This window comes from Oryzias latipes, chromosome 3, assembly GCF_053564925.1.
Source record: "Oryzias latipes strain Hd-rR chromosome 3, Olatipes_Hd-rR_3.1".
NCBI classification, from domain to species: Eukaryota; Metazoa; Chordata; class Actinopteri; order Beloniformes; family Adrianichthyidae; genus Oryzias; species Oryzias latipes.
In genome coordinates this window covers 7,523,097-7,532,511 of record NC_136239.1, presented here as the reverse complement: position 1 = coordinate 7,532,511, position 9,415 = coordinate 7,523,097, and the positions used below count along the sequence as shown (strand labels likewise).

Below are 9,415 nucleotides of genomic sequence, written 5' to 3'. Positions count from 1 at the left end.
TACGATGCTGCAGCTGAGCAGCCGTCTGGACCCAGCGTCTCCACGGCACGCGGCTCTCAACCCTCCAGCAGTGGGCGTGTCCTCACCGATGCAGTCCTTGAAATGCAGAGGGAAGTCAGTAGTTCAATCAGAGAGGTGGCCAAGGAGTTGGGCGAAATCAAGATCGCCCTGACTGAAATTAACTGCACTATGAGGGAATTCTTAAATAAATAATATTTTCCACACCTCTTGTTGTTCTTTAAAAGCGACGCATCACTTCCAAACGCTGGCGCACAGCAGCAGCAAATGGCTCAAATGCGTGGGGATGGGGTTCAGGGTCGGGGCCAACACAGCAATCAGCGCCAGGGGGTAGAGGCACGTTTTTAAGCTGTGCCACATTGTGTAGCACAGCACATGCCAGCACGATTTGGCACACACTGTCACTTTCACGTGTTTCTTCCATCTGCCGACGGTGTCGCCATTTCTCATTTCACCCGTTTTTGTGCGTACGCCTGGGTCTGAGCTTGCGTGGAGGACCGCACATTTTCCCGTCAAGTTTGCTTTTTATAAATCTCAACTATTGCGTAGAGAGTGGCGTACGCCTTCTTTTGTGCGTACGCAACGTTTATAAATGAGGCCCCTGATCTTAACTCAATTGAGCATGCATTTCAATCGGAGCGTGTGCATTTGTAAAACAGGTTGTGTGCATTTCTGATTATTGAGACTGAATTAACTCCATAAGTTCAAGACTTCAGGCTGTCATTGCCAACAAAGGGTTTTCAACCAAATATAAGTAATGACCATTTTGTTTTCAGTTATGTCATATGTCCAATTACTTACGAGTCCATGAAATGAAGGGATTGTGTTTAAAAAATGCTTTAGTTTTTCACATTTTTATGGAATCTTTTTTTTAACCAATGGAATAAAAGCTGAAAGTCTGCACTTCAATGGTATCTGAGTTGTTTGATTTAAAATTCACTGTGGTAATGTACAGAAACTAAATTAGAAAGAATGTGTCTTTGACCAAATATTTATGGTCCTTACTGTACGTAGATATAGCCCATTGATAGATTTAATATACATTCAAGGTGTCCCCCCGCCTCTGCCCAACAGTAACTGGGTTGGCTTCGCAACCCTGTGATCCCAAAAGGGCTTAAGTGGATTTAGAAGATGAATGGGTGAATCTAGATGATGTGCACAGCAACATTCATATTAACCCTTCTGCGATCCAAAGAATAAAGTGTGAATGTTTGTGTTTGTCTGTGCTTTCATGGATAAAGGGGGTCTGGTCTATCACAAGATTTTTTTCACCTGCGGAATATTGCTAAGATCAGAAATATACTTTCTAAGAGTGATGCTGAGAAGCTCATCCATGCATTTGTTACGACGAGGCTGGATTACTGTAACTCCTTGTTAGCGGCGTGTCCTAAGAGTTCCTTAAGAAGTCTCCAGCTTGTTCAGAACGCAGCAGCTAGATTGTTAGCAGGAATTAGCAGAAGAGATCACATCACTCCTGTGTGGCTCCCAGTTGATTCTAGAATCAAGTTCAAGATCCTCCTGTTAACCTATAAAGCCTTACATGGAATGGCCCCGTCCTATATTAAGGACCTCATAGTCCCTTACCATCCAATAAGAACACTTTGCTCGCAAAATGCAGGACTGCTTGTGGTTCCTAGAATTAGTAAAAGTACGGTTGGAGGTAGAGCGTTTAGCCACCAAGCCCCTGTTTTATGGAATAAACTCCCAGCTCATGTAAGAGAGGCCGACACAGTTTCTACATTCAAAGTTAGACTTAAAGCATTCCTCTTTGGACAGGCTTATTGTCAGACTACTTAGTATTCAGAGATTATTTAACTTAATGTTAATTTTTTTAAATTAAACTTAATAACTATTTCTTTTAAAAGGCTGCTAGAAGTTGAAGCTGGGGTAACTATGGTGCACTGGGGTTCTGTCCTCTTTTCTCTTCTACTTCTGCCCTTCCTCTCTTCTCTATTTTTGATCATTAATCATCATTTAGTTCTCCGTGCGATTCATGTATTGTCCCTCTTTTCCTCTCCCCTCCTGGGGAGTGGGAGTGCTTCCAGATTCCAGTTGGCTCATCCGTGCTCCAGTTCCTGACCGTGTACGTCTCTGCTCCTGCTCCTACAGCTGGCTGTGGTTCCTGTCTCAGGCTCGACTCGCGCCTTTGACTGTCTCCACAACCACGGCTGGATGAAGCTCGTCTGCTGGACCTTTATATATGTAGTTGTAGGGATAGATAAGTTAATTCTTCTCTAAGAGTTCTGGTAAATCGCCTGTCCGTCCTGGGGGGAGGATCCCTCCTTCATGCGGGCACCCCTGAGGTTTCTTCGTTTTTTCCGGAATCCGTTTTTTTTGGGAGTTTTTCCTTACCGCGAAGGGGGGTCTAAGGGCAGGGATGCCAGTATAGCTTAGTCAGTTTGTTAGTACATTTTAGTATTTTCCTATTGAACTCTTTGTATTCGTGATCCTTTTAAGTTCATGTTTTACTTCGAAGCCCATCGAGACGACTGTTGTTGTGATTTTGGGCTATACAAATAAAATTGAATTGAATTGAATTGAATTGAATTGAATTGAAGAGGGTCCTTTTCCTCAAAATATTTGCCAACTGCAGTCCCCAAAACCCCCTATCTCTCGCTATTTTCTTCATTGTGCTATTCTATGACCCCACCCTTACATTGATGTCTTCTCCCTACCAATCAATTATCAATCAATCAATCATTCAAACAATCGATCAATAAATCAAAACAAAACCCTTTGATGTAATGCATTTTCATTTGCATAGCATCGTGTTTATGTGTTTATATATCGTGTTTATATATCATTTATGTGTGTGAAAATTTAAATGCAAACTGTCATTAGGGCGGTGCCTTCCACCTTCATAAATTCCCTAAACCCATCCACATAACTGTCTGGGGTGTTACTATTGTAGAAGTCCGAGTCTCTGAGATCCGTCTTAAACATCCTTTGTCCTGTGTAGTAAGTCCTATGAAGAGTTTTATACTGTCTGAACTGCAGATTGGGACTTTTGGTTAGTCTAAAGGTATGTGAGTAGATGTGTAACCCAAAAGCGCCATCTGAACTAACAACCAGATCTGTTTCCCATTTTTTTGTTGGCATTGTACCTTTATTTCCGACATCACGTATAATTATCAAAATATTTCAATAACTGTCACTGCTCTGGATATTGTGAATTCTGAGTTTTGGAGAAAAAGTAATACATCATCTGCGTAAAAACGTATTTTGTGATTGATATTTTTTGTTTTAATTCCTTCTATATCTTCCTTCTGTCTTATGGCTACAGCTAAAGGTTCAATAAATAAAGCAAAGAGAGAGGGGGGCAGTGGACACCCCTGTCTTGTGCCTCTTTGAAGGGCAAACTTGCCAGATGTCTCTTCATTTGTTCTAACAGACGGACTGTAAAATAGAATTTTAATCCAATCAATAAATGAGTTTTTAAACCCAAATGTATGTGAAACCTCAAATTGACTATGTAAAATGCTTTTTTCAGCATCTAATGAAATCATGGTGGTTTTCTGTTTTTTGATAAAGTCTATTAAGTTAATAAGTCTACGAGCATTCTTTGTGGATTGTCTTCCTTTTATAAATTCTGTTTGATCAGGGTGATTTATCTGGGTAATGATCTTCTCTAGTTTAGAGCTTTACATGTGATTTTTAGGTTTCCATCGATCAGAGAGATAGGACGGTAGCTGAAAGGCAGGGTGGGGTCTTTTTCTGGTTTCAAGAGAAGAATTACATAAACTGAGATCAAATTAGCTGGTAATGGGTTATGATCTTTATTAAATATAACTATTTCATTAAAAACTGGTGCCAAGCGGTCCCAGCATTCCTTGTAGAACTCAGCAGGAAAGCTGTCCGGCTCTGGAGCTTTGTTATTGGGCATCTGCAGCAGAGACTGTTCTTCCACTGAGAGATGAGTCTAAAGGCCTGTTCACACCGGGACGAATTTCGCCGGCGATTTTCGCCGACGTTTAACGCCTCGTGACTAAACAAAGGGCACCAACGAGAGTGTGCACACCGACGCGAAAAAACGCCACGCGTTAAAGCGTCAAAAAAAAAAAACGCCTCGGGTTCGTTTTTTTTTTTCGACGCGTCGCGTCGAAATCTACTCGACCAATGAGAATGGCGCTTTTGCCCACGTTTCTGGAGCTTCTGAAGTTACAGTAAAACACAACTTGGGGGCGCTCAAACACAAAACTGCCTTTCTGAGCACACATACCAGCGAAGAAGATAGACGCCAAGTAGCGTCTACACTGCCGCGAAGCAATAATGACGGACATTCTAAAACATCCCCGAACCAAGCACCAGTTGGAGCTACTGGTGCTTGAAATATTCATGTTTTCTTTGTATTATTCTGACAAGCGGGTAAATACTTGCTCTCTTCTTCTGAGTGAAAAGCGACTTTAAGAAGCGTAAAGTTGCGCAGCGCCACCTTGTGTACAGGAGTATTTCTGTTTTACATTAAGCGCCATCTAATGTCAGGGAATGAAATTGCATGTTCACTCCACTCATCGTCAGCGAAAATCGCCTGGGTGTGAACACAAAAAACGTGGCGAAAAACGCTGGCGAATAACGCCTGGCGAATATTCGTCCCGGTGTGTACGGGCCTTAAGGCTGGGATTTGTTCTTGGTTTAGTTTTGGTAAGTTTACCCTATCAGAAATTGTTTAATACCCTCTTCTGATGGGTCAGGTTGTGATGAGTATAAATTCTAATAGAATTCTTTAAATTAGTCATTTATTTGGTCTTATTTGTGAGTGATGTGTTCCTTCTCTACTTAAGGAGATATTTTCCTGTCCAGAAGCAGCATAAGCAGCATCAAGAGCTCTAATTTTGTTTTCTTATTTTGACAAAACTGCTTTTTCCTTTTTCTTTGTTTTAGATGAGAAAGAATTTATTTTACCTCTCATTACTGCTTTTGCTGCCTCCCAAAGAACACATGGTAAAATATCTGGTCTCGAGTTCAATTTTTTTCTATTAAAGTTTATGTTTTAAAAGATTAATAAAATCTTGGTCATTAAGCAGAGATTTTTTAAAAAGATAAGTTAAATACTTTCTTAGAGATAGTGATGTATGGACTTGAAACTCAAAAATACTTGCTAAAAAATTACCCATAATAAATATGTGCAATCAAAACAATTTTCACTCGAGAAATTGTCTCCTCTTCCAGCCAATCACAAACATCAACCTTCATGTCCGCGTCTGTGATTGGCTGGCTTTGGTAGCCCATTTGTAAGGAGGTGCCCTGCTCCATATAGAGAACATTTCTCTTCAGTGAAAATTGTTTTGTTTGTAAGTATTTTTCAGTCTCAAGTGGAGTTTTCTGTTTTGAGTGCATGATAATGTTGTGAGCGCACAAAGTTTTTAAAGTTTTACCCTCAAAACAGCGAGTGTTGCAGTTGGAATAATGGCAAGAAAATCACTCCATAGTATTGGAGACTGGTGCATGATCACTGATAAGTATTGGATGTATCTGAGTATCTGTATTTGAGTAAGAAGCTGGTTTAAGGTCAGTAGATTGCACAACAATTTCTAAAGTAATGTTTTACATTTTACTTGAACATCCATATAAATTCTATCTCAAACATAACAGACAAAAAACAGTTTTTACATCCGATTCTCTCCACTCCACCCACCTCTCTGTCAACAAAGAAATGCAGGTTAGAAAATTGATGAAAGTAACGTGGAAAGTAAAGTAGTTCTGAAAGTAAAGTACATTCATTTGAAGTTTTGAACATTTTAAAGTAAATTTTGGTTAAATACATTTCTTTTAGCTGGGTTTATATTTTAAACCGTTTGCCCCTTCCCCGCCCCAACACGTTTGGATCATATTTTTCATTCATAAGTGTCCACGAGGCCATAAATATAATGCACAGCAGTCACGTGGGTCTTTGGTTCTCGTTCAGGTGTTGGCTCCGGAAACCGTATCACCTGAACTTCTGCGAGATAGCCGCCAGGTGGCGGTGTTGGACACAACCCGGTGACGGCTCGCAGGGTCCCTTTTGTTTTGCAAAGCGTCGATGACAGAAAGATCCGCCTGAAAATCTGCTGGGAGTGAATTCATTAGAGAGACACGGGGAAACCGGCGAGGCTTCAACCAGCAAATTAAAGCAGGGACCGGGACCGAGCTTCAGAAGCAGAGGCTCGCAGCGTCACGCCCCAGGCCGGGGCTCCGAGAGAGAGAGAGAGGGCAAGCTCTGTCCCAGAAGTTGCTGGAGGGCGGCGGGCGGGGACATGGACGTTCGTGCCTGCATTGACTGTTCTGAAAGAGCGGCGCGCTTCTGCTGTGTGAGATGAAGCGCGGCTAGCCGTTGCGTAAGCTCGGAGAGGAACACGGAGAAGGCCCCTGACGTTGACGGTGAGTAGCCAGCGGCGGCTGCTAGCTCAGCTGCTAACTCACTGCCTGACGCTGCGTTACAGTAGCCGGACAAACTGAAACCCGGCAGAAACGGGACATGTTTGTTGTTCGCGAAGCTGCAAACTTCAGACACGAATCATGTGCACACCTAGAACTCATTTCAGAGCGTGTTGTTGTAGCACAGTTTCGATATTCCACAATCTGTGTCCCAAACTACGACTAGTAGCTGTCCATGGAAGTTAGCGAACGTTAGCTAATCAGCGGCACTGATCAAAGTGGAGGTTCCCTTCATGATTTCGTTCCGTTTATATTTTAGAGGAGGTCAGCCGCAGATGTGCTGCTTTCTCCGCAGGGAGACTGCTGCTGGCATTGCCTTTTTTCTCAGACAGTGGTACTGTCAGGTTGCTGGGAGAAACTTAGCTGTCGGTTTTGTTCAGACGAACTGAGTCTGGACCCAGGGGGGCTATCATCTGCCGGGGCTTCAAATATAGACTCTGACCTGGCCTTATCAGTCTTTACATAATCAGCCTGTGAGCGTGCCCGAGAAAAGCTGCTTTTTCACCGGTGAACCTGTGCTGGAGCCGTTATTTCGCCTGCGGACGTTTCCCACAGGTCTCATAGGTTCGTTAGGGCTGCACGATATAATGAGGAAAACTCGCGATATTATGAGATATTAGTGATCGATAGTGCGATGAGCAGGGCCGGCCCTGGTCTTCCGGGGGGCCCTAAGCCAAATTTAATTGGTTGGTCCTCTAACTGATCAGCAGCACCAACAAAGCGCAACTGTATAGCAATGTAATGGAGACTGCTGCCATCTCTGTATTAATACATTTTGTGAATGTAAAACCAGCACCACTGCAGCATTGGATCATTCACTATCAGCCGCCACAGTGGAGGTGATTGGCTGCACCCCAGGAAATTTAACATTTTCTTGCCTGCTCTTGCATATTAAGTTAGTCCAGTTGGGAACAAGTCGTTGCCATTAGACTTAAATGCTACAAAACTAATTCTATAATATTGGTACACAAACAAGAAGAGAGAGTTTATGTATCATGAATTATATATGTAAAAAAGCCAAAGGGAAGTATCTGTACTGACTATTATAAGATACTCACTTTTATTATTGTAATACCTAATAAAATGCATATTTTATTAATAAAATATGTTAATAATATTCATGGTGTATATGCACCTTTTATCATGAGCATTGTATTGTATGATTGTTGCTGCTGAAGAATTTAATACAGTATATTGCCTTAATGCAAAATAAAGAACACAACAGCTCATTGAGCTGCTTTGAAATGAAAGCAGTCAATCTCAAATCTTAAACTTTCATTCTTCTTGCCTTAGCAGACGCAAAGTGATTTATGATGTCAGTATAATCCAACTCTTTCCCACTTGGTGGTTGATGCTGATCATGGCTAAAAGATGCTCCTGTCCCATAGTTGACCTTGGGTATGTTTAAATTAGTTTTAACTTGGAGAGGTTTAGCAATAGTTTTTTCTGTTTTGATTCTTATTTCTAATTCTTTCCATGCCATAAGATGTGGTCTTCACTTGTCTCATGGGGTTTCATAATTTTTCCAATAATCACCCAGTCATTTTGTCCATCTTTGATAAGTCTTGATGATTTTCTTGAGAACAGTTTACAGGAAAAGCCGTAAACTGCATCATTGTTTACAGAATACACTAGCCATGAGCGTTTTATTTTTTCACCATTCAAAAGCTGCCGATGTGTATGAAAATGACTAAAACTTTGGTTTGAGGGTGATTTTTGGAAGTCTGACTTTACAAGTCCATTCTTACTGGATCAGAGAGTGTGGTTGGCCATTCAGCTGGATCAATTGGATTGGAGGTAGGTGGACTTTTGGATCCAGTAGGCTCCTCTTCCATACACGCCTCTCTTGGAGCCTCTGGAACATAAGAGACATAACTTCAACAAAAGCAAACAGTGAAAAGTCTAACAGTCCAATCAAATTTACATAACAGCTGCTGTGACGCTGGAAGCAGAATGTTGGAAAGAAGTGGCTTCACTTTTGTGTGTGTGTGTGTGTGTGCGACTTTCTTTTAAGTAATAATGAAACAATAAGTCTGATATAGGTTCCATATTGGGTAGATTTTAGTTTACCAGCAGCAAAACCAACGTTTTTCCTTTCAACAGATGATGTGGTGACAGGAGTTTCTTCTGGAGCTAAAAAAACAAGAACTATTATTATACAATAATCAATGATAAAGCTAATAAAACAACTAAAGCAGAATACTTACAGACAACACAGCCACCATCATCTTCACCACGGCTCTCTTCAGCTACTGTTTATGAGAAAAAGGGGTTATGAAGAACCAGTTTTTAAAATTACTTTACAAGCTATTAAAATGAGGCGTTACCTGAGATTACATCTTCACTGTGTCAGGAACATCTTGGGATGTGGATGCTTCACCACCCCCAATGCCCAAATACTTTTGGATTGCCCATGCATAGTTAATGGCTGCATAGTAATTTGTAGTTATAAAGAAATAGTAAGTTAAGTCTATTGGCATTAAAAAGGCTCTTCAAGCTTCTATTGATAATAATCAATGTGTGACACACCTTTGCCGATTTGGGTTCGGTCCAGGTTTTTGTTGACATTGAATTGTAATTTAATTACACTGTCGTACTAGCTGAACAATTCCTAGAAATTTCTTCAATTTTGGTTTGACACGGCCTCATCATCTCCTCCGAAAGCCATTTCCTGTTCTGCCAGATAAAGAGTGAGGTCTATCAAACAAGACAACATTTCTCTGGTCCCTCTCTTTGGTGTTGGCTGCTTGTATCAGAATATCTCTCCCTTTCAATGCACCAAGTAATAAGCTGTGACTTTTTTTTAAGTGTCCTACCTCCCCATACTGCACATGTGAGACTCTGAGGGGTTGTGCTCTTTAATTATTTTGATGATTGTGATGTTTGATTTGGTCAACTAAGCTAAACTAGACTATGACCAAGTTTCAGCTCAACATTAAAATTGTGTCTAAAAAAAAGAAATAATGAGCAACTAAACCAGTGT

General features: G+C 41.2%; 1 protein-coding gene across 5 annotated transcripts in view; it reads left to right on the top strand.

Annotated features, from left to right (window-relative positions):
* Positions 1 to 5,966: 5,966 nt before the first annotated feature.
* herc1 (HECT and RLD domain containing E3 ubiquitin protein ligase family member 1) overlaps positions 5,967 to 9,415 on the top strand; it is a 98,782-nt gene continuing 95,333 nt past the window's right edge. For all 5 annotated transcript variants that reach the window (XM_011487291.4, XM_078944198.1, XM_011487287.4 and 2 more), the window contains exon 1: positions 5,967 to 6,375. The gene's annotated coding sequence lies outside the window, so the exon portion shown is untranslated. The remainder of the gene's footprint in view (positions 6,376 to 9,415) is intronic.